The sequence below is a fragment of the Amblyomma mixtum genome, chromosome 2 (genome assembly GCF_055824585.1).
Source record: "Amblyomma mixtum isolate Tamu chromosome 2, ASM5582458v1, whole genome shotgun sequence".
NCBI classification, from domain to species: Eukaryota; Metazoa; Arthropoda; class Arachnida; order Ixodida; family Ixodidae; genus Amblyomma; species Amblyomma mixtum.
Window position 1 is genome coordinate 185155599 of NC_143013.1, and position 25644 is coordinate 185181242.

The window sequence follows — 25644 nt, forward strand, 5'->3', positions numbered from 1 at the left end:
GACTTTGTACCGGATTGGTTTCCTCTCCTGATGCGCTGTATATCTTTACCGGCCTTTTAGTTATAATATGTTACTATTATGTTTCTGCCACGTAGCGCCTACCTAGGTGCTCTGTAAATAGTTGTTTTTGTGTGTGTATATACACACACACATATGTATCTATATGCTTTGTATACAAAACCATGTAAATAAATACCATGAAAGAAAAAAAAAAGAGCTGGCATGGCGGAGTGGATAGCATGCTCGTCTCTCACGCCGAAGGCTGAGGTTCGATTCCTGAGTTCGACCAATTTCTTAATCGGTTTTATTTATTTATATGGCCTGACTAGTAAAGCTAATTAGGATAATTGGGTAATTAAGCAATTAACTAAGCTCAGTCCCACTTACTTGGCGCATCACTATACGATCCCTTCAATTGGTTGCATGGTTACTAGCCCAAGTACAATTGGCCCCGTTTGAAATTCGCGCACTGTGACGTCACGACCGTTTCCACCAATTGAAAAGCGTGACATTTTCTGTCGACAAGTGCTGCTTACAACGATGAGACATTGATGGCTTCCGCCTTAATATTCAGTTTAATCGCTTATCTCTCTTTAGATCCCAAAATAAGGCCTCGTCCTTACAGGCAAGACCTTCCAAAAATTGCTTCTGCTGAGCATGCAAATGAAAAGAAGGTGAGCTCTCTGAACAAGAAAACACGACCCTCTAGTGCGTCGTCCTACCATAATGTAGTGGACATTGGCATCTAATATGCAAAAAGGTCCTTATTGAAAAAAAAAATAACTGAAATTTTTGCAGTGCATTCCTCTAGCGTTTGAGGTTTTGAACAAGTTTATTAAGTGGATGTTGTTACTGGTGGGTGAATTGTTCCTGCTCCACCTCAGCACTCTCCGTAAAGCTATAGAAAAAGGGGGGACGTGCATATCATGAAAAAAATTCAGGGGGCACTTTGACTGTCTAAAGTGCGTAGAGGCGAAAGCGTTTTCCGCACCACTTTCGCTGCTTCTATGGCACTGGTGGCGTCACATATAATTGAGTACTAATTACTAAGCGATGACAAATCACTAATTAATGGTTAATTATCGATTAATGCCCGAATATTAATTAACTGCTAATTAATGACGCTTAAGTTTTGCCATAGTACTATGGTTTTGCCTATAGGCGTGGAACGCGACGGCGTGTTGTAGCGCTGCCAAGCAGTCCACGGAACGCCACCACCCGTTCGACGCGATGCCTTGCCCTTTGAACGCAACGCTTTTGAGGAAGAGAAATGGCGCAGTAATTCTCTGTCATCTCGGTGGACACCTGTACCACACCGTAGAGGAAGGGAGGAAATGGGAGTGAAAGAACACAAAGAGGGCCCGTAATGAAGAAAATGAAAATTGTATTTGAGGAAAGGAAATTACGCATAACTGTCTTATATATCTCGGTGGACACCCGTCAAAATTCAGGGGGGCACTTTTTTGACCTAAAGTGTGCTCACTGATGTGTGGTGGTGGTGGTGGTGAAAAACATTTATAATGCAATAAATATTTACAGAGAGGTGATTGGGGTAGGCCCTATTGGCCCTTTCCCCTAACAATACTAGGTGGAGCCCCTATTCCGGGGCCCCATTGGCAAGCAACGCCGCCCGCGTCCGGTGAACCAAGGCCTTTTGGGTCTTTAGGTCCTGACAGCCGAGCAGGGCCGCCTCCCAGTCCTCTCTGGTGGGGTTGGGGTTAGATGTTAAGCTTGGCCTCAAGAGTGCAACACGACAGCGTCTTGCAACGCTGCCAGGGAGTCCATTGAACGCCATCGCCCATTCGGTTCTACGCCTCGCTCGTCGGTAAATTGGTTTTTGAGGAAAGGAAATGTATCTGTCTCTCATATCTCGGTGGACACCTAAACCTCGCCGGAAGGGAAGGGAGGAGGATGAGAGTGAGCGAAGACACCGTATTCACTAGACGCGCCTTTATTCATTCCAAACCATCGAGCTGGCACGGCGGTGTGGATAGCATGCTCGTCTCGCACGCGGAATACCGGGGTTCGATTCCCTAGCTTGACCAATTTTCTATTCGGTTTTATTTATTTATATGGCCTGACTAGAAAAGTTATTAGGCTAATTGGATAATTAAGCAATTAACTAAGCTCAGTCCCACTTACTTGGAGCATCACTACACGATCCCTTCAATTGGTTGCATGGTTACTAGCCGAAGTAAATTAGCCCCGTTTGAAATTCGCGCACTGTGACGTCACGACCGTTTGGACCAATTGAAAAGCGTGACATTTCTGTCGACGACTGCTGCTTACAACGATGAGACATTAAAGGCTTCCGCCTTAAAAGGGGGTACAGTATGATGATGATGAAATAACTTTATTTGCACCCGTCAAGGAATCAGAGGGCGAAAAAGATGAGTCTTGACCGCCGTCATCTTCCTCCCCTTTCAGCAGGCTGGGATCCCTTGGGATTCAGCGGTGTCCAGGGCCAGACGGATGACTTCTTTTTGTTCTTCTTTCTGGCTGGCCATTAAAGCCTCCCAGGACTCTATATTCCTGTCTGGTTCGTTGTGGCTAGGGCATGTCCACACCATGTGGATCATGTCTGCTATTTCATTACACTGCTTACACCTGGGGTCTTGGATCGCCGGATGCCATCTGCTTAGTGCGAGTGGGTTCGGAAAAACTCCCGCCTGTAACTTTCTCCATATGACCTCTTCTTTTTTGCTGAGGCCCTTGCATGCTCCAGGTAATGTCTGTCTTCCTAATCTGTAATGGCTAAGAATATCTTGGTACGTGTTCAGCTCCTCGCTCGTCTGAAGGGGCTCTCTGCTCGACGAGACCGCATTGGGGTCCCGGTGTGAGTCCTCGGGCCAATGCGTGCGCTGTCTCGTTTCCCCGGAGGCCCTCGTGGGCCGGAGTCCAAACGAGGTTATTTAGTTCTGCCGGTGTCGGGCCGGAAGTCAGAATTTTGACTGCTTCGACAGATACCCTGCCTGCGTTGTAGTTGCGGATAGCCGATTTGGAATCTGTTATAATCACCCTGACATTCCGTTGAGTTAAAGCCAGCGCAATGGCTACCTCCTCAGCCGCTGTTGCATCTCTCTGTTGGGTGCTGCAGCACGAGACTCGGTCTCCGCCCTCCCTGGTCGCTAGGGCTACGAAACCCGTTCTGCCTTCATATTCCGCCCCGTCCGTGTAAACCACGTCCTGTCTATTGGCTAATTTTTTCTGCAGAACTTTCGCTCTGTCCTTTCGCCTACCCTCATGGGGTACCGGATCCATATTCCTTGGGAGTGGTGGGATTCTGATTTTGTTCCTTATGTCTGTTGGGATATTCTCCGTGTGTTTGAGCCGCGCTCGAGGTTCGAAGCCTAGCTTTTCTAGTATTTTTAGCCCCGAATGGCTGCGTAGGAGTCGTTGTTGTTGCGCTACTCTGGTAGCCTCAATGAGCTCGTAACCATCTTTTGCAGGGAGGAAAACTCATTAGCAAAGGAGTTACTATTCGTGATGGACACCTGAACCGCTACGCTAAAGATTCAATGAATGACGGAGTGAATGAAAGGAGAGCCGTAGTGGAGGGCTCCGGAGTACGCGGGTTCGAACCCGGCCCCGGAGGCCGCGTTTTATGGAGGCGAAACGCAAAAGGCGGCCGTGTGCTGTGCAATGTCAATGGAGGGTAAAGAGATACTGAACCAAACTTTTGGAGCTGCTGTTTTACATGTAAACAAAAGCTTCGCTGCTAAAACTGATAAATGCGACAAGCATTTTAGCGAAAAAGGCGGATAGCACGTTTTTTTTCGCGATTTATGGCCGTATCGTTGCACCTGCGGCCGCCTCTGGAAGCTGCGACTAGACGTCATAACACCCACCCGCGCACTTACCGTTCCCGTAAGAGCACGATTGCCATCGCTACTTGCGGCTTTTCCAGTTTTTAGTTTTGTGTCGGCCGCTCGTCGTCTGTCTGTCGTCGGCTCACGGGGTACAGAGATATGTCAAGATGTTGATCAATGCTCTCTACTTATTATAACCGTATGCACGCTTGCGTACGCTAAATGCAGCTATTTTTTTCCGGACCTTACGCCATTTCTATCATTCTTACTTTTAAAACACAGCCGCGACGATGTTTAGACAAGTGGCCCCATCTGGTGGTTAGGAGGGGAACCATGTTAATAAACGATGCCCCTTTTGAGCCTAAAGGGGGCAGAATCGTCACTCTAAATTAAAAAAATATAGCAAATTTATTACTCGTTTATACGTTTTCTTAAGGGCGACAGGAGACGAAGCGAAAGACCGGTAGGCCATTTATGGCCATTGAACGCGCTGAAGAAGGCAGCAACAACGACGAATGCAATCCCAGGCATCATGCATAGAAGGGCGCCGCCCCATTTGTCGCCGCGAGAATGCAACTTCGTAATCGCCGCCCTATGCCCACTCGTGTGTGGGTGTCGTGGGTGTTATGACGTCACGCTCTTCGCCTCGCGCCGGCCGGGATGGCTTGACGCGCGCTCATAAAACATTGAGAATAAAACCATCAGCTGAAAAATATGCGCAGTGGCGACTAGATTTCGGTGTAATCACATTCTGAGAATATATTTTCAGCGTTTTCGTTCAATTTTAGGATTTTGCTTTAGTATCCCTTTAATGGACCCCAGAAAGTCAAAATTATTGTGCAGCCCATCACTAGAGCACCTCGTTCTCTTTCTTCGTTCACTCTCGCCTTCCATCCCTCAAGGCGCGGTTGAGGTGTCCACCGATATATGTGAGACAGATACTGCGCCATTTAGCTGTCCTAAATAATTCAGGGGGCACTTTGCCTCTCTAAAGTGCTGCAAGGCGAAAGCGTTTCCTGGCGCACTGTTTTTCATTTACTTTTTTATTTTTCTAATTTTAATTTTGCTGCAACTTGTTTTTTGTTTCTTATTTTTATTTTCATATCTTATTTTATTTTGCTTTTATTTTTGCTTATTTTCTTATTTTTTATTTTCCTTTCCTTCACTTTATTCCTTTTATTTTATTTATGAAACCTATGGATTCACTAGATGCGCCTTTATTTATGCTGGAACCTTCAGCCTTCGTGACGGAGTGGTAGAGTCTCCGCTTCAAATGCCAAAGGCCCTGGTTAGATTCCCACCATCGGCGCAGTTTCTTTCTAAGCAGTGACCCCGAAAGGCGGACAAATCTGCCGACGCGTCTGTCGACATTCCTGCCGACTCGTCTGTCGACATTCCTGCCGACTCGTCTGTCGACATTCCTGCCGACGCGTGTGCTGACGATAGTATGAGGCGTTCTTTAACCTGCACTAACATCACACAGGGCACAAGCGTGTTAGGCGTGTTAAGTTTTAAGCGTGTTAAGACACTCAGACAAGACAGGATTACTGCGTAATTTCCTTTCCTCAAAAAGCGTCGCGTTAAAAGGGCAAGGCATCGCGCCGAACGGGTGGTGGCGTTCCGTGGACTGCCTGGCAGCGCTACAACACGCTGTCGCGTTCCACTCCTAAAGGCGAAGCTTAAGCGTCATTTATTAGCAGTTAATTGGTTTGGTTTGGTTTATGGGGTTTAACGTCCCAAAGCGACTGAGGCTATGAGAGACGCCGTAGTGAAGGGCTCCGGAAATTTCGACCACCTGGGGTTCTTTAACGTGCACTGACATCGCACAGTACACGGGCCTCTAGAATTTCTCCTCCAAAGAAATTCCAGCCGCCGCGGCCGGGATCGAACCCGCGTCTTTCGGGTCAGCAGCCGAGCACCATAGCCACTGAGCCACCGCGGCGGCATTAGCAGTTAATTAGTATTTAGTCATTAATTAGTAATTAGTCACTAATTAGTAATTAGCAGTTAATTAGTATTTAGTTATTAATTCGTAATTAGTCACTAATTAGTAAATTGTTATTATTTCGTGATCAATTATGTGTAACGTAATCCAGAGGTCACGTCACCAGTGTCACTTAGGCAAAGTGGTTAAAATAACCGAGGAATGAAAACAACGATTACAAAGATGGAAGGCAAACAGAAACCGGATACAGCTGACGAGGCAGGGCGGAAAAGATTCCCCGGACACTCACAGGAAACGATTGCGTCCACATGGACTAGTGCACAGTATGTGTGGTGTGGTGTGGTGTTATGCCCGTAATGCAATGCAATGTGCAATGTGTTTTGCAATGTATGCAATGTGTTATGCCCGTAAACATTTCATGCTTACTCTACTCTCGGTTACGGGAGAGGCAAACATTTCATGTTTTTCATTTCATTTTATGTTTTTCCATTTTTTGTGTTATTTCCTTTTTTCATTTCAGTTTGTCTCTCTCTCTCTGACCAGCTCGGACGAAAAGAGTCAAAAGCAGCTCATCGAAAGAGCCCGGACAGCAGCCTACGGCAATGGAGTTCCGGACTTAGAGCTCCAACCACCGCTGCAATCTCCTAAACTATTTCATTAAAATATTTTCACCACCACCATCGGCAAAACTACCGCCTCCACGCGGACCTGTCGCTCCTCGTCAAGACTACCTGCCCGTACCTGGCGTAAACCGGTCGGCCCTGTACGAACGCCCTACTTGCTGTCCGCGATGACCGACGCAGGAGTGTGTGGTAGCGCGCCTTCAAGATGTTCAAGTAATCGCGCATGGCGAAAAGAAGCGGCGCGCCGCGCTGCACGGCGCGTATACGGACGAGGGTGGTGTTAATTTCACCAGGACAATCGGAAGGCTGCGATATGGACGGCGCATGAAGCCGCCAAAAATGAGAGGCACAATGGGCACTGGATTCCCGTAAATGTTCAGTTCAATCTGGGGGTCACTCGGGATGGGCTTCAGCTGCAGGAGTTACGATTTTTTTGGAAAGCAACGGAGGCATGTGTTTGCTAAGTGAGTGGTGGTGATATCTATGGCAGATTGCAGGATACCCTGGGCTGTTCCAAGGGATCCTCCCGTTGTCAAGAGGGTTATATCATCTGCGTATATGGCTGTGTGGAGCCGTGGGATAGCAGCAAGGGCCTAAGGGCAATGGTAAAAAGTAAAGGTGACAGAACCGCCCCGTGTGGGGTACCCCGGTTAGGCAGGGGGAAAGGCTGGGAGGCAATATCCCCAAGGTGGAGTTTTGCCGTGCGTCCCTGAAGGAAGGCCCGAATATATTGCCATATGCGGGTGCCGCATCCCGTGGTGGCTAATGTCGTGAGGATATGGTCATGGCTTAATGTGTCGGAAGCTTTATGAATATCCAGGGCCAGTATGGCTCGCGTACTGGCTGTACGGCGCTTGGTGCAAAAGAGGGACTCTTTAAGGGCAAGGAGTAAGTCTTGCGCCGAGATGTTTGGGCGGAAGCCGAATTGAACCTCGAAGAGAAAGCCTGTTGTTTCTAGAAACGGTTGCAGGCGATTGAGAATGACATGCTCGAAGAGCTTGCCGACACAGCTCGTTAAGTAGATGAAGCGCAAATTTTGAAGGGTGAGGGGTTTGCCCGATTTGGGTATAAATCGCATGCTGGCATGGGTCCAGGCTGATGGGAGCGTCCCAGCTTGCCAGTGGTTATTAAAGAGCTCCGTGAGTTCCTGGAGGGAGACTTCGTCCAGATTGAGTAGTGCCTTCCCTATTGAAAATATTGAGCGTGAATTCTGCGTGCCTATCTTTGCGTGTTTATTGCCACGCAAAATGCGACGATTGAATGAGGTCGCAGAACGCGAGACATATTTCACATAATTTGCGCAAGCTGAGCAAGCTCGCAAACGCGAGACATCTCTCACATAAGTGCGCAAGCCGCGTAAGGCTCGTACAGCAGGAGACATCCTCGCGTAATATGCGCAAGCCGGGTGAGGCTTCCAGAATGTCCGAGAGCCAAGGGTGAGCCCCAGAATGTTCAAGAGGCGAGTCTGGCTCACAGAGCACTAGACAGTGTCTAATGGAGTTACCATCATGATGCCGATAATACCTTGCATGGCTGCAAGGCTCCTACATCACTGCTCAACACGGTACGCTAATGTACTGCATTAAGGCCTCCTCATCTGTCTGTCACTGCCTCATTCAGCATGCATGTTGTGAGATAACAAGCTTTGCAGAAACGGTGCTTCGTGGGATGGCTGTCATGTGTGTAGCATGCTTGCAAAAGGACATAGATAAGGTCACCTTAACTGGCTTTATTAATGCCACATCCCTCATGATGGGTGCCACACAGTGGCTAAACAATTTCTTCAGTTTCTCCAAGTTCAGCAGGTTGGCGTCTTGATACAGGTTCTCACTATGCAGCACCTGCAAAAAGGTAGGAGTATATGCAAAAAAATTCAGTTAATCTGTTTTCTGGAAATTCCAGAAAAGGGCACAAGTACTTCTTCCATTAATGAACTAACGATGATTTCGAAAAGTTTCAGGTTTGAAATACAGACACTGGAAAACCCGACTCAAGCACGCAGACTGCTCAGCATCAAACCTGCACAAAATCTAATAACCGTGTCACACAGGCATTTTGAAGACTTTCAAATGGCTATTAACTCAGTGGCACTTGAATACAGCTAAATGGGCATTTCCAATAGCCACTGAGTCCCTAGAACAGTGTGGACATATATTAAGATTTTGAAGGCTTTTCAGTGGTAGAAAATTGCACTCAGACATGGAGCACTCGCAACTATACACTAAGCAATAAAATCAAAGCAATTTAATCGCTGAAAGAATACTCAACATGAAATTTACAACTTATTTGACTAAAAAAAAAGAAGGCTAGCCACAAAACACTGCAGCAAGCATATTATCACTGTTGCCAATAGCACAAAAACAATGAATACCACCTTTTCAAAACTGTGTGAGCGCTACAACAGCTTCCCAGCAAAATTATCAACTGTGACAGTGGCGCCACAGCAGCTTGGTGCGAGATGATGAAATATCTCTACGGCGATCAAGTATTCTGTGTAGCAGTGGCATAACTCCCGAGTTGAAGTGCAAATCTCAAAGCTCAATCTCCCACCTCAACTGTTATCTTTAAATACATATTTAAATTCATTGGAGCGTGCTGCAGAAGTAGGTGGTCAGATCATTCGAGAGGATACCTGCAAGGTATCTCAGGAGACGAAAGGTCTGATGAAGAAACGCCAAAGCATGAGGACGTCTAACTTCAGAGATAGAATAGAACTAGGAGAGCTATCGAAGTTATTTATAAGTGCAAGGTAGCCAACATAAGAAAGTTTAACATGGAGAAAACCTAGCATGCTCTAAAGCATGGAGGTAGCCTAAAATCAGTGAAGAGAAAAATAATCACAGGTAAAAACCAGATGTATGCGCTAAAAGACAAAGAGGGCAATGTCATAAGCAATATGGATAAGATAGTTAAAGTAGCCGAAGAGTTCTGCACAAATCTCTACAGTAGTGAATGTAACCAGAACGTTACGGAGAGAGGCAGTAGAGCATAGCAATGGGACATCCCGCCAGTAACGAGGGAGGAAGTAAAGAAAGCCTCAGGAGCAATGCAAAGGGGTAAAGCAGCTGGTGAGGATCAGATAACAGCAGATTTGTTGAAGGACGGAGGAGAGATTGTGCTAGAGAAACTAGCCACCCTGTACACGCTTGCCTCGTGACCACGAGCATATCAGGAGCTTGGAAGAATGCGAACATTATTTTAATTCATAAGAAAGAAGATGTCAAGGACTTGAAGATTTACAGACCGATCAGCTTACTATCCATTGTCTACAAGGTATTTACTAAGGTAATCGCTAATAGAGTCAGGACAACCTTCGAATTCAATCAACCACATGATCAGGCAGGCTTTCGTAAAGGATACTCAACAAGAGACCACATTCATGTAATCAATCAGGTGATAGAGAAATGGGCAGAATACAACCAGCCCCTATATATAGCCTTCATTGACTACCAGACAGCAATTGACTCGGTGGAACCACAGCTGTCATGCAGGCATTGTGGAATCAGGGTGTAGAAGAGTGTTATGTGAAAATATTGGAAGATATTTATAACGACTGCACAGCTACCATAGTTCTGATTAAGAGGACATAGTAGTAGCGCTTAAAAAACAAGGACGACAGGGTAGAGAAAGACAGCACAGTTGATGTCTAGCGCCTGTGCTGTCTTTCTCTACCCTGTCGTCCTTGTTTTTTAAGCGCTACTACTATGTCCTCTCAATCTAAACACCAACTAGCCCAGCTGTCTGCCTTAAATACCATAGTTCTCCATAAGGTCAGCAATAAAATTCCTCTATATCCCGATCACAAAATGAACAAGGGAGGGGAAAACCTCAGGTTGCTAGAGCCAACGTTTCGACAAGGGGACTTGTCTTCGTCTTGGACTTGTAGACGAAGACAAGTCCCCTTGTCGAAACGTTGGCTCTAGCAACCTGAGGTTTTCCCCTCCCTTGTTCATTTTGTGATCGCCAAGGACCATCTACCGCACCCTCTCTCTACCATGGACTCTATATTCCGAGTTTTCTAACACCACCATCATTTTTTGGCACCGTGACCATATCATACAAGAATGTGAGACCTACTGCATACCTAAAGAAAATATGTGGGTAAGCCAAGCATCAGCCGTTGTATGCAATAAGAAGTCTAAGTGAAAAAGATTCTATGTAAATTAGAGAAAGCCTTGCCATTTTTGTACTTCTGCTTCTATGACTGCTTGCTGGATTTTTTTCTTTAGTTGGAAGCATTCTTCCATCCCTTATCTCTATACACTATTCCTCTGCCAATTGACTAAGTAACCCAAATAGCAATTCCTAAGTAGGGAGGGGGCCTTCCACAGTGACCACACAGGGGCCTTCAAGTTCTTGCAGCAATCAAAACATCCCTTTGTAACACGGGCCTTGAATGCACCACTATACGTTTGTGGCAGGCCAAATACTTATACAATTTATGTTTTAAAACCACACAGAAATCCACAACTGCCATTATGAAAACAACCTAGTAATGTAACCATAAGCGTACCTGGCCAGCATGATCAGCATGGAAAGGCGCACAGCTTGTGTGCAGCTCCTAAAATGAAAGCAAATTCACATGATTAATTGCAATTTCCACAAAGACATTTTTGAAAAATCATGTTTTTGCACCACTCAGCCTCAAGCCTGCCTTATTGCTCCAGCAGCAATGAGGCAAATCTGAGCACAGCTTGGGGTGAGCTGGTGGTATCACATTACGCACCTGACACTACATGTATCAATCCATTTGTATGATAGAATTTCAGAATGGCGAAAAGACACACACACAGGAAAAAATGGTGGGTGGATGAGATTAAGAAGTTTGTGGGGATACAGTGGCCGCAAGTGGCAAAGGACAGGGTTAGACATGGGAGAGTCCTTTGCCCTGCAGTGGGTGTAGTCAGGCTGCTGCTGCTGCTCATGATGATGATGATGACAGCCTGAGCACATCTACAAAGTAAAACTGTGATCTCAACCCAGCAGCACTTTACTGTGTTGAAAGAGAACAGGTACAATTGAATTACTGCATTACCTTGTTATTATCATTAAAAAGTACAGGGCTCTAAGGACTTCCTAATTTACATCGAAACGAATGGGTTACATTGAACTTTCACGGATTACACTAACAGGCACTGAAAATCCAACACAGCTACCCAAGAGAATATTAGGCAGCCACGCTAGCCTTCTTTTGCGCTATGCTACCTGATACCAGATTAAAATTCCAGAGCAATTTACTCATACTCTAGCACTGGGATACGTTATGCCCCAGATTGATGCAGCTGTCTTACTGAAGGCAGAGAAGCTTTCAGTGTGAGTCATGTGTGCTGTGGCGTGAACACATGCACAGCATCGCCTGCTACCATTCAAGTCCTCTGTGTACACAAATGCAGGTGCAATAGAAAACCCACATCACAAATTTGGCTAGTCTGGTCGGCCAAGCATGGGCCAGCTGATAGCACGAAGCAGCAGGTGCGACACATACCATCATCATCAGCCTGACTAGGCCCACTGCAGGGCAAAGGACTCACCCATGTCTCCACATTAACCCTGTCCTTTGCTAGGTGTGGCCACCATATCCCCACGAACTTCTTAATCTCATCCGCCCATCTAACTTTCTGCCGCCCCCTGCTGTGCTTGCATTCTTTTGGAATCCACTCCATTACCCTTAAGGACCAGCGGTTATGTTGCCTTCCCATTACAAGCCCCGCCCAGGCCCATTTCTTCCTCTTAATTTCAAGTAGCATGTCATTAACCCGCGTTTGTTCCCTCACCCACTCCGCCCCCTTTTGGTCTCTTAATGTTAGACTTATCATTTTTCTTTCCATAGCTCACTTTGCTGTCCTTATCGTTTGGCACGTGTTTTTTTCTTTGTAATAAGGCATAAAGTATTATACACGTATTACCACACGGCATCCTCCTATGACCGCTAAATAATTTATAATCAAATTTCTTTCTCCTGCTGTATTTGTTTCGGTTTCGACAGCTGAATGATGGCTGTGACGTCAAAGCGAGGTTATTGGTCATGTGAGGCATGAAAAACTGCAATACAATTGGTACTTCTGGCACTTAAGGAATGCTGGCGTACGCTGTAGCGAATTAAAATGATGAAGCAGCGATTATAAGTGCAGTTTTTCCACGCCTCAGGTGACCTATAACCTCTCTTTGATGTCATAGCTATAGTCAAATTGTTCACCGAAACAGGATGGCAGAAAAAGTTGATTATAAATTATTTAGCGGTCTCACGCGAATACCAGATGGTGATTCATGCATAGTAGTGTCTTCCGCATCATTATAGAGAAGAAAACATGCCACCAAGATTAGGTGTCTATACTCTTTTAAGCTGAACTCTCTTCATTAGCCTCCACGTTTCTGCCCCAAAAGTGAGAAACATGCAGGCTAAAGAAAAGATTTCAGCTTAAGTACCAAAGTGGCTCTAATCACACGATGAAGCGGAAAAACTCTCGACACTTGAACAGAAAACAAATAGGAATTCCAACAAAATTTTAGATTCTTGTAAGGCTATCAAGCATTTCTGAATATTGTAAACTGCACTTTCACACATACAGTACGCATGTATGCCAAGCTCACATTCAGTAGCCCTGTTTACCGGCTGTAATTATCACGGTCTGAGCTCAGTTACAGATTTAAAACCAGCCAAAAGATGCAACACAGGAAAAGAGAAGAAAACAGGTTCGACTATCAATTGAATTTTTTGTAAAGGAAAAGAAGGCTCGCATGAAGATGCGCCACACATGACCCACACCAGCGAAAGGCAGGACAACAAATAACTGTCACTGATATACAAGCACGTCATCTAAAAGAGAAAATTCTTTCCGTTGAAGATTGACTAATGGCTTCGCTACTCATACAGCCGTTGCCTTGGAGATATGCATCAAATACCTTACAGATTTGTTTACCACTTCTATACACCACTGAAGTGTCACAGAAATCAGGCGTACACACTGATGGGTCATCTTATGATTTACACTCACGACATTGGCACTGTAGTGCCAGATTAGAAGCTGCCTTCCCCCTAACGAGTTAGTGCTCACTCAGGAACACATTAAAGACACCTGCACATATCCCTGAAGTAGTTTCTTGCACAAGCTAGCGGAATGTGATAAACCACTTCCTGCAAGTCCTGAACCTAGTTTTATGGGATACCATACTGCTATCCCGGTTTTTAACAGCAGCGCAAAGGCCATCAACACAATTATTGGCGCAAAAATTACATTTAAAAATTTTCCCGCCACTCGATTTGAACTCATGAAGTCTACACAAAGGACTCCATGATAACCGTTCTGAGGTGAATGGCAGTTCAGCCTAGCCTCTGGAATCTGTGCCAAAAAAATACGGAGTCAGCGCATCGCAATTTGCTTCCGAAATCAGCCGGTGCTGATGAAAATTGTATGTTTTGCTTTCTCTGGCTTATAAAGCTCCACTTTCAGAAAAAGTGTCGTCTTTGTGGTTAGGATGCGGAACTTCATCATCACAGGTCAACTTCAGCTTGCCATCAGTGTCCCTTTAATGCCTCAAAGTTGAACAATAGCTCCATTCATAGAGGAGGGCTGTGCATAAATTTCGACCACCAAAGATTCTTTAACATGCACTGACATTGCATAACACACGAGCAAATATGCATTTCGCCTTGTCGAAACGAAGCCACCACAATTCAATCCCGCGTCTTTGGGCTCAGTAGCCGAACACCAATGCAGTAGGCCACAGCAGCAGGTGAAAAACAAAAGAGAGCCCTTAATAGGCAACCTAACTTGCCAAAATCAACATAACGAGGGGTCACACAAGTAGCAGTGGACTAGGAAAATAAAAGCTACTTGTGTCGGAAGATGTCTTCAGTGTTTACCTCAAAAGCCTGCTTGCTTGCTGGGCATCCTAGCACCAAGTGAAAGGCTGGCACAGCTATACTGGACAGCTTGGAAGAGGCATTGCTGGTAAAGCTATGTGGAGATTGCTGCAAGGTAAAAAGACATTTAACAGCAGCACAGTGCAAAAAATGGACTAGAATCAAGCATGTAAGGCAAAGTGCAAGGCACAAAAAGGAGCCGGTCGCAGAATGGAACACGACTGTTTAACCACATTTCGAAGTGGGCCAGGCAACAAGAAATTCATAACCACGGCAGTCATTCACAAGCTAGCCTCAGACGAGACATCACTTGCATATCGATATCCAGCATCGTTTCTACAATACATGCCACCATTCAAAAGAACAGACCCACAGCAGAACGATATTTTCAGTAGAAGGCTGGTTTGCTTCAAATTCTGCATGCGTCCCTCAATTTGAAATCTGGCATGATTAGCACTGATTTCACATTCTCACAGGTATGATGAATTAATAGTGCCAATTGCAGAAAAACCACACTTTTTCCTTTAACATCAAATAAGGTATTGGAGAGGTACCTCAGCATATTTAAGTCAAATTCAGATTTATTTGCGCCATTGGTTATAATCATGAAACAATCAAGTTTATTCTTCGTACATATTAAAGGCTCAATTACCCTTAAATTTCACTGCAACTTCGGGATTTAGGGCAAAAGGAGCTAGGGCACCTGTGTGCATTTTGCAGTTGTTTGTACCATTTCAGCTCCGAGCCAAAGTATGAAAAAGCGAATGCCAAAATAGAGGCGAAAAACTTTAGAGCAATTTGTTTTTATCTCACCGTTCTGCTATTCAAGGCTCGACTACACTGGCTCGGCTATAAGTACGAACGCAGCTGGATCATATGGAGCTTCGTACCTTAAATACACAATTTATAAAAGTACAAGTGAAATACAAGTGAAAGAGGAGGAAGCTCAATCCTAACGCATACAGCTGAATCGCAGTCTACGTAGTTAAACTGCTGGAGCGCTGTTACTTCAATTACAGCGTAACATGCGGCGAGAATGTAAAGCCCGGGCCGAAGATCTATCGCGTGTTGCGGAAATATACGCGCCCCGTAAAATGATTCTTTCAGCTAAACGGGCGCATTGTTCGAGCTCAAATTTCGCACAGAAATGGCATTTGGTCGGCAGAATTGTTTAATACCACGTTTGCTTGGGGTACTTACCTGATTCGAACAGAATAAGTCGGATATTCACATCGTCTGCGGCGACGACGAAGGAAATTAAGCAGCTCTGTCAGCGATCGCACTGGTGGCGCCATCTCGTTTGTTCGCCGCGAAGTCTAAGCAAATGTGGGGGATGTTTGCGGGAAGTTTGAAGGCTCTCTTTCAAATGTTTTTTAATTGGTCACAAAAAACGCAGTTTGGCAAAAACTGCGCGAAATTCGCAACGTTTCGAATGCCTTTAGCAATAAATCTTTTCGAGCTTCGAGTGTCGTCTGCTTTCGTCTGTTCGCTACCGGTGCGGTTTGATGTCGTACACTGCCACAGAATAAACGCTATGAGCGCTCTGACACCCTCCTGAAAGCATTTTTGCATTATGCTATCTGTGTAGATACCATTTGGTTCTCCTTTATTTGCAGAGGAACGGGTAAGGAGTAGCGGCGGTGCGTTAGCTCCCACCAGGCAGGATTTTGGTGGCCCTGATAAGGGCCGTTTCGCGACTTGTTCTTGAGATCCTGTGCAGCTCAGACGTCAAAGTGGCCGCCGTTGGCTTGGATGCACCTCTCCAGGCGCTCTTCATAGTTTCTGAACACGTTTGCCCGCATTTCATCAGTGATCTGGTCAAACGCGTCCTCAATGCGGGCCTTGAGCGCAGCGATGCTCGTCAGTGTGCCGGCGCTGTATACAAGCGATTTTATGAAGCCCCAAACAAAAAAATCGCACGGGGTGAGATCAGGTGACCTCGGAGGCCAGGGCATGTTTTCGGACCCGCGGCCCATCCACTTGCGCGTGAAATTTTCATCCAAAAAACGCCGAACCTTTGAGGCGTAGTGCGCTGGGGCACCGTCGTGCTGGAAAATGCACACCTCTTGCTGCATGTGTCTTTCGTTCAGTTCAGGCAGAACATCGTTTTGCAGCAGCGACAGGTAAGAGTCGGCAGTGACAGTATCACTGAAAAAAAATGGTCCTACGACCCCTTCTCTCCAAATCCCGCACCAAACTGCCACACCTGGAGAGTGAACAGGACGTGTTGTTGAAAACTTGGGGTTTTCCCGGGACCACTGGCGCGTATTTTGCCTGTTCACTGCGCCGTCAAGATGGAAAATAGATTCATCAGTGAACAGTATGAACTGCAGATGTCCAGGGTCTGCAGCAATTCTTCTCTGTTCTGCGCGACAGAACTCCAATCGTTGTGCCAGGTCCTGGGCGGTAAGCTCTTGGAGCACGCGAACTTTGAAAGGACGCAGCCCTTTCTTCCTAAGGTGTCGGCTCACTGTTGACGCTGTGGTGCCGAATAGCAAACCTGCGCGTCGGCAGGAAAGCCGTGGGTTTGAGTCGAAAGCGCCCTCAATTGCATCAGCAATAAAACTCCTGGAGCTTCCAACATCGCATCTTTTCGTTCTTCCGACAGTTCCAGTTGACAGAAACTTGTCGACCCACCTTTTCAGAGATTCTCGATGCGGCGGTCGACGATGGAACTCCGCACGAAACTTCTTACGCACGAAGCGCATGGAATTGGATGCGCACATCCATGACACGGCCATGGCCTTCTCTTCGTCAGTGTACGGCCTCATTTGTCGGTAGTAAGCTTCCGTACTTTACGAAAGAAGGCAAGACTGAAAGCACAGACTCAGAAGCTGCAGTCGGTAGCGAACAGACGAAAGCAGACGACACTCGAAGCTCGAAAAGATTTATTGCTAAAGGCATTCGAAACGTTGCGAATTTCGTGCGGTTTTTGCCAAACTGCGTTTTTTGTGACCAATTAAAAAACATTTGAAAGAGAGCCTTCAAACTTCCCGCAAACATCCCCCACATTTGCTTAGACTTCGCGGCGAACAAACGAGATGGCGCCACCAGTGCGATCGCTGACAGAGCTGCTTAATTTCCTTCGTCGTCGCCGCAGACGATGTGAATATCCGACTTATTCTGTTCGAATCAGGTAAGTACCCCAAGCAAACGTGGTATTAAACAATTCTGCCGACCAAATGCCATTTCTGTGCGAAATTTGAGCTCGAACAATGCGCCCGTTTAGCTGAAAGAATCATTTTACGGGGCGCGTATATTTCCGCAACAGTCGATATTGGTGGGCACATATTCCATTCTCGGCGAGAGATGAATGGCAGTACGGCGGCAGTACGGCGCCGATATCGTGCACCCCACGATCGGATCAGCTGTGCATATTTGCATGGCATACTGACCATGAGCGTGTGACCACTGACACTACACGCGCATTCATGCCCGTGTGCCGCCAGCAAACAACCTTTCAGCGCTGCGTGCTGCCGCGATAGGCACTGCGTCTTCGCGTCTCTGTACTAGCTGTGTTGACGTGGCCAGTTGTGCGCAAAGGCTTTGAAATAATGAACAGGTTCGAAGAAAATTAACTTACCCCCAAGATGCGAGATGTCACCCGGGTAGTGGTCTCCCACCAGCTGCTCCGCCATGGAGGAAATGAGCCCCACCATCAGCATAGCGTTTCCAGTGAAGGCGCGCAAAGGACGACGCGCTATCCGTCGAGCCCGCTGACGCACGCTATAAACACAGGTTTACTCAGCACCTTACCACGTTTTCGTACATCGCACCAGCGAATTTCACTGCTGTCGGCACATCACATATCGGAAGAGTGACAAATGCTCATGCCAGCGATGGTTCATGCCCTCGGCACCACAAAGGACCACGAAAAACGTAGTAACGCTGACCGCCATGCTGTCCCTCCCCAGACGCTGCGTTCGTTGGCTAGCGCTTCGGCCAGTTCCGGCTTCCCATGCGGCTTCCTTCGGCCCGTTTAGAAAGGCATCGCCTCCAGGCAATCCTCCAGGTCGTCTCTTTCGGGCTCTATGCTTTTGGGCAGTGCGATAGCAAAGGACTAAAACCAAATGAAACTTTCGTTACAAAAATAATTAAGCTCTTATGCACATATTAGCATTAAAAACTTGAGAAATTTGTGACGCATGGACGCATTAATATGCGTGTCGGTACATTCGTGCGTGCGTGCGTGCGTGAGTGGGCATGGTCTAGCGCGTCAAATCCAAAGCCTATCCGACATGCCAACGTTGCGACATGCTGCATGGTTTCTGAGATCACCGCCGTGAGCTTCGCTTGTTTTCTCGTGCTGCTGCTGGGCGGTCTTGCGCGCCGCTGTTACTGTGCTGGAATCGCAAAAGAAGAAGGATTACCGGTGTGTGCTGCCGGTGGGCGCGCTCTCATCCAAGAGTAGTAGCAGCTCCCAATTAAGCGATCCGTCGGGGCATATGTGCCATGGATGTCTGGTCGACAACGATAATGAGGTCAGCAGTGCGGTGCCGTCGTTTGATGAGTCGAACCTTTCGGCCTATTGCACTGCTAACTTCGTTGCAAAAATGCCTGGCTCATAAGCAGCGACAGTGGCCATTGTTTCTGTGGTGTGTTTCGATCACAAGACGGCGCCCTTCTACAGTGTGGCTTCCTTGGAAACTTAGTCGGCGGTGTGCCTGCAACGCCTGTCGCTGTCAGCTCAAACTGACCGCCTGCGAGCGCTGCCTTCTTTTGCGATGTGAACGGTGACGGGACACTTACTGCCTGTGGCCGGAGCTTATAGCAAAAGCGAAGAGTGTTTTGTGTGAAGGTTTGACGAAGTGCGTGTGTCAGTCTGGACCCTTAGCAAGTCATACGAGATGCGACATGCAAAAGTGGTCCACCAGTCGCTTCAGCAGAAAGGAGTGCGGATGTTTTTTACGTTACTTCAATCGAGAACTGCCCATGCAAATATTTCAACTCGTCTCTTGCCTAGACAGCATAGTAAAGAAGCTAAAGCAACAAAACTGCTGTTTCCATGCTGTATATTGATTCCGCACTCGTGCTAGAGGTGGGAAATATGTAGCAGTTATTGGCGGAGTTACAGCCTATGAAGCACGTGCAGCTTCATGTAATTGCAGGTTAGGATATGCGCCTTACTTGGTATTGACTTTGTAAACAGACATAGCCATCTGTCAACTAAAAGAAATTTTCTTGCTATAGGATTCTGCAGCATTATGTATGCTTCTGGACACTGAATACCGGGTGCGTCACCTCTCTTGAAAGCACTCAGATTTGTGTACTTATCAGTACGTTTGAGATGAGAAAATTTTATCAGCTTCTTTTCTTTATTTTATAATTAGCTACACAGCATGTCGCAAAAAAAAAGGTTTTAAGGAAAAGTATTTCAGTTTAGAGTAGAACAGTTCAACAAAGTTGTTTTGGGCATTCTGGTAACTTCAAGATGGTATCTGACGGTTGCATACAGACGCGCAAGTCAAACCTCAAAGGGCATCAAACTTAATAGTACCGCTGAGCTTATCCTTTCGTGCTTTTTATGTGTGTGTAGATCACCTGGGGAAGTTCAGTATTGGATGTTGGATTTCGTAGTTCTGCTACAACTTTTATCTTCCTTTCTACACATGAAACATGACTGAACTCGATTACATTCCCCAAGCAAATACGTGACACCTTACAAGCGTTCCTTACTGTGCACAGTTGTCCCAGTGCATTATATCCACTCATGTGCAGCACACTGTTGTGTTGCTCTTGGTCTCCGAATGTGACTCTCAGCAATATGATGGAATCATAGTCCATCCAGATGGTCTTTGTGGTAGTGCAAATTTCAAAACCGAAGAAGAATGAAGAGTGTGATACTTCGTCAGGCATCATGCAATGCTGGTGCTAATCAGGCAACATGTGTGGTATATATACTTCGCACATTTGAGATTCATTGGATTTGTTCTGGAGCCATACTGGGAATTAATTAATCGATCTGTGATTCGTCACTGAAATTGAGAGAGGGCACTAATTTCTGAACTTTTGACACCAACTGTGAATTCAAAACTGTCTTTTCGTGTAGGCTTACATGGCCTTTTTACGTGTATGTAAATTTATGCTAATGACTTTGGAAATTGCTTTGGAAATGGTTTTGGAAATTGCCTCATAACATTCCTGTTACAGCTCACAATTCGCTTTCTGCACGTCATGTTTGATTGAACCTGATTATATCCCCAAGCTTGTTTGTTGCACCTAACAAACACTGTTACCCTTTCAGAGTTATTCCATTGATTGACTCCTTTCGAGTGCAAGCAACAAATGGCTGTGTTGCTTCTGATTTCGAAATATGGCTGTCTGCATGACGGGCAACAACATAAGTGCTCTGGATGGCTTTCATCATGCATCTATAAGATATCTGTAACTTTCAGAATTGGTTAAAGGAAGAACTGAAGGATGCTGTAAGAGTCATTAGCAGCTTGTTTTTTACATTATTTTACAATGAACTTGCAATGTTGACAAGTTCTTGCTCAGTGTGCATGTTGTCATGTACAGGTCCCTGCAGTATCGAAGGGAACCATTTTGCACTAAAAGATAATTTTTTGGTTATTTGTTTGCTGAAGTTGAAAATCATTAATGGGTACTTACGCCAAGACGAAAATTATAAAACAGCAAAACGTGAGCTTATTGCTCATTATTGAGAAGTAATCATTAACTGAATGCTCGAACTTTGTTTGCTTTCACCCTAAATGGGCCTTTACAGTCTCGACAAGTTGCTACTAAGCAAGCAAACGCACACATGGCCACACGCAGCCTCACTGAGCTTGCTCAGTATGCACATAAGCACGCACAGCTTCGGCAAGCCCCCTCTCAGCACGCAGATGTCCACGTACAGAGAGTTCTCCACGAGAGTCCACGAATTCTTACACGCAAAGAGTGTGCGTGAACGTCTATCAGCTCACAGTACGCGCATATGTACACACAGGACGCAGAGAATGCGTACAGGTAACGCACAATTTCTGCGCATTCGTGTGCAAAATGAACGTGATCGTACAAAAATCACTGTTCTCGTGCAAACTCACGCAGAGTTTTTTCAGTAGGGTTGTACGTTATGCCATCCAATCCCGGCGCTGTAGAGCGGCGAATACTGAAGAGTGCTCGGCGGACTTCGTTTAAGGTGATGTCGGCATCAATGTCTGGGTTAGGTGGAGGTAGATTGGGTTTATCTGCTGACTGAAGGGGTGTGGGTATATAAGTGTCCCGTAGTTAGCCAATTACGTTGGTGCCTTTCTGGAGCTCTAGTTGTATTAGAAGCTGTGTGTATACATGTGTCTGAGATTTAGTGGTTGTTGCATCTAAGAGAGCGCGTAGGAGGGACCACGTGCGTTTTGTGCTTAATGTACCCTTGAGATCGTTACAAAGTTTGCCCAGTTTGCGCGGGCTAGCGTGTTCGTGTATTCTTCTCCCTCGCGAGTGAGAGCGGCTATGCGGAGTCTCAATTTGCGATTGTGTCGCTGGTGACGCCAGCGCTTGAGAAGTCCCTGTCGGGCCTCCCATAGATAAGCCAGATGCGGATCAACCTGCGGTGCCTTAGGGATATTTTTAATGCTTTTGCTGTTCGCCTGGATGGTCTTCACCAGACGGTCTGTCCAGTCAGTGACAGTACGGGGTTCTGTAGAATCAGCTGCCAAGTATGAGCGTAATTTATCCCAGTCAGTGAGAAGCTATGAACGAGGGTTGAAAATCTTGGAATCATAAGCAATAATAGTGGAGACTGGAAAGTGGTCACTTCCAAGGCTGTCCTGGAGCACCGTGTGAGATTTAACGCTTATGTTCGGTGTGGCCCATGTGAGATCGGGTGTGGTGTCGCGGGTGACACTTGTGCCAATGCGAGTGGGTACGATGGGGTTTGTGATCAGGCTAAGGCTGTAATCAGCCATTGCGGTAGAAATTAGGTTGCCTTTGGATGTATCCGAGGTGCATCCCCAGTGCGTATGACGTGCATTAAAATCACCCACCACAAGGTGCTTTGAGGTACGAAAGGAGCCCTGGATGCCCGGAATAACTCTGCCTTTATCTTTAGGATTGCTGTATATGTTAAGAATAGTGAGGCCATATGTGTGTCCCGGTGAGCTGAGCTCTATCGCGGTATATTGAGTGCCCTTGCTGTCGGGCGTGTTAGTCGATGTGCGGTCTAGTACCGGCATGGATGCGAGTGTCAGGATTGCTGTACGTGGAGTAAGTTCGGGGTGGTGGCATACGATTTCGAGTTTCGTGCAGCATAAACTTACTTGTCAAGTTAGAGTCTAGCTCGCGGCAGGGATTCGAACTGGCGACTTATGTTAGGTGTGTTAATGTTTGATATTCGATCGCTGCCTCAGCATCGGCTCATTTTTATTTGATTTGCTTTAGTTGCTCTAGCGGGCTTTAACTTTTGCCCTAATTGTTTGCTGGTTCGAATTCTGTCACCTACGTGTTCTTGTTTCTGTTTCGAGAACCGCCCTTCCCAGTGGCTGGATTTCTCGAGTATTTATGGTCTGATCCAGCTATCTCTGTTTTTTTTTTGTCGTTCTGCAATTTTGTTGCCCAAAGTGAGATTTTCTTCCTGGGCGGGAGCGCAGTTGTTATTACCTGAGCATCCACAAGTGATATAAGCAGTTGTATTTTGCATACATTCTGTTTTCCCTGCATATCTTGACTGCGAGTTCACTTCTTAGTAATGAAACAGGAAACTTGTGTCTGCAGCCATGTTCCTGGGTGCATCACAATGTCACTGCTTTTTTGCGGTTTATATTCATGAAGAATGGCTTGGACCTGACAAGAAAGCTATGCTTTATATAGGGAACCACTCCTGGAAAATAAGGAAAAAATTTGGGCTAGAAGTGAAATGACAGTAAGGCTGAAGCCTTGACATCTGCTTTCGTGATCATATATTAAATGATATGACAGACAAACATATGCTGGCATTTCAGTGAAAGACAGTTCTTACACTTCTTCATATCATATTTCATACTACATCCCTGCATTATGTTTGGTTTATTATTTTATTGGGGTTTAACGTCCCAAAACAACTCAGGTTATGAGGGACGCCGTAGTGAAGGGCTCCGGAAATTTTGACCACCTGGGGTTCTTTAACGTGCACTGACATCGCACAGCACACGGGCCTCTAGAATTTCGCCTTCATCGAAATTCGGCCGCCGCTGCCGGGATCGATCCTGCATTATGTATTTGTAAAAAGTTGTGATCACAGGACTCCCCTTCACTCGTAAACTACATTGGGCACACAATCAGTATAAAAAATTCATCAAAAGCACGAATTTTGCATAAGCACATTAAAAAATGGCTGAGGCTTAGCTAAGGTTAAGCCTAGTCAGATGCGAAGCATATTGGTGGCTAGGCTTGCTAATACATGGCTTTGCTTGGTTGAATACTTGGTCATTTTAATACAACCACTAGAAGCCTTCGTCGTGGGGGAAGACAACGGCATGGCTACAGCGGAACGCCGACCAACCCCGAGAAGCGCGTTGGGTGAGCGCCTGGATTGCCACGGAAGCCGCGTCGGCCTGCCCGGTGGAGCGAGCGTTTCACCTACACCGAGTGTGAACGCGCGTTCGAAATGCGCGGGAATGCCGCTCGAGGACATTCCGGCGTCTGTGCGATGGCATCGTTCTCCCTCTCCTAGCGCGTGACGGCGATCTGTCGTGACGTCATGTGCCACGTGGTATGTCGCGTGGTGTGACGTCACTGTACCACGTGGTCTGCAGGGCGTGCAACAACAGCGACGGCGCGAGGTGGACCCCGTCTTCCTCTGTCGTGACGTCATGTGTCACGTGGTATGTCACGTGGTGTGATGTCACTGTACCACGTGGTGTGCACGGCGCGTAACCACGGCGAAGGGCTGTAGTGCACCTCTAGTAATATGCTTCGCATAAAAACTAGCCTTCTTTTGTACATAGTGCTGCATCGTGCAGTGCTCGTAGCATTTGCAGAGGCAACACAAATTCTCATGAAGTTTTGATAATTGTACAATGCCACCACTTTATAACACTTTTAGGTGCTTAGCACAATTAAATTGTAGATACTGATTGACAGCATGCAAAAATGGCTATTAAATAACTGTCTTCAATAATTTTCTATGACATGTACAGGCCACTTGTGCTTAATTAAATATCAGGTTCATTCAGTAGTGAAAATACAATCTAATATTGGGGCATAGGAGCTGTTCCAAATTATTCAGATCAGTGAACATCACCTTCCTCGTGAAAGAGTTAGTGCAGTGCAGAAAAATAAAGAAAAAAACCGAGCATGGTGGCAACTGCTACGCACTGTTGAACTGTTCCCCTCCGTCCGTCCAAGAGATGGCCACCACGCGTAACTACACGCTAGTTCCTTACTGCGTACGATGCCGGGATGACCGTAGTGGAGTTCACCAATAAGCAAACTGCAGTTTCCGGCGGCAACCAACCTTGTGCCAAGCATGGCGCAGTCTTGAGTCACAATTGCTGCCACGTGCAGAGAGTGAGAATGATGGAACGAGACGCGCGGCGCAAAAACAGCGTCTGCCGAAGCGACGACACTCGTTTGAGCAACAGATATCGCATCTCGCATCTTTCAACTCTCCTCTGTCTGTACATGGCAGCGCGGCTCAGCTCGAGCCAGTCGGCAGGCCCGGGCAATGTCCTCTTGATCCATCTTTCAGCCGCAACATGGCCCGTGTCGGACAGCCAAGCAGATTGACGCTGGCCTTGCACGAGCCGATCCCCGCTTGCCGCCGCCGGGCCTGCCACACGACGGTCTGAGGATAAATTACCTTTGGTGCTACTAGTAAGCACAATAGAATGGCAAGCGCACAAAATTCGTGAAAAAAGTTTTGAGGGCAGTTCAGTCTGTTTACGCGGTGGCGCAGTAGCTCTCAGATCTCAACATCTCGGTGTACACCGCGCCTTAAAGCATGCAGTTGAGGGTGCATGTGCCATCGGTCCGAACCCCTGTCGCAAGTTAGCCTCTAACTTCACATCTCGTAATCTCGCTGGGCATCTCAACCGTACCTTAAGGAAAAATGTAGTCTCAGAAGGCATGCAGTTGAAGATGCATATGTCATTGGCCCGAACCCCTGTCGCAAGCAAGCCTCCAGTTTGACTAAAATATGTAAGCTATAGGCAAAGAGAAGTGCTGACACCAACGTAGATGCTGTACGACGAACGGTTGCTCTAAATTTTGCTGAATGTATTCGGGAATACTGTCACCACATTGACGTCAACCAGTGATGACATGGCTATGATTTCGTCTGCACCTGCGATATCTGTTGCTGAAACGAGTGTCGCCGCTTCGGGGTATGCGGTTTTTGCGCCGCGCGTCTCGTTCCATCATCCTTCTTCTCTCCACGTGGCAGCGATTGTGACTCAAGACTGCGTCATGCTTGGTACAAAGCTGTTTGCC

The 25644-nt window shown here is 46.5% G+C and overlaps 1 long non-coding RNA gene across 1 annotated transcript; it reads right to left on the reverse strand.

The window, feature by feature from the left end:
* Window positions 1-8175: 8175 nt before the first annotated feature.
* Window positions 8176-17896, reverse strand: LOC149361814 (uncharacterized). Its single transcript, XR_016288443.1, has 4 exons — window positions 17825-17896; window positions 14242-14349; window positions 10891-10938; window positions 8176-8218 (listed from the first exon to the last, which is right to left on the reverse strand). It is a non-coding gene; the product is annotated as an uncharacterized LOC149361814 (long non-coding RNA).
* Between the last annotated feature and the right edge of the window lie 7748 nt (window positions 17897-25644).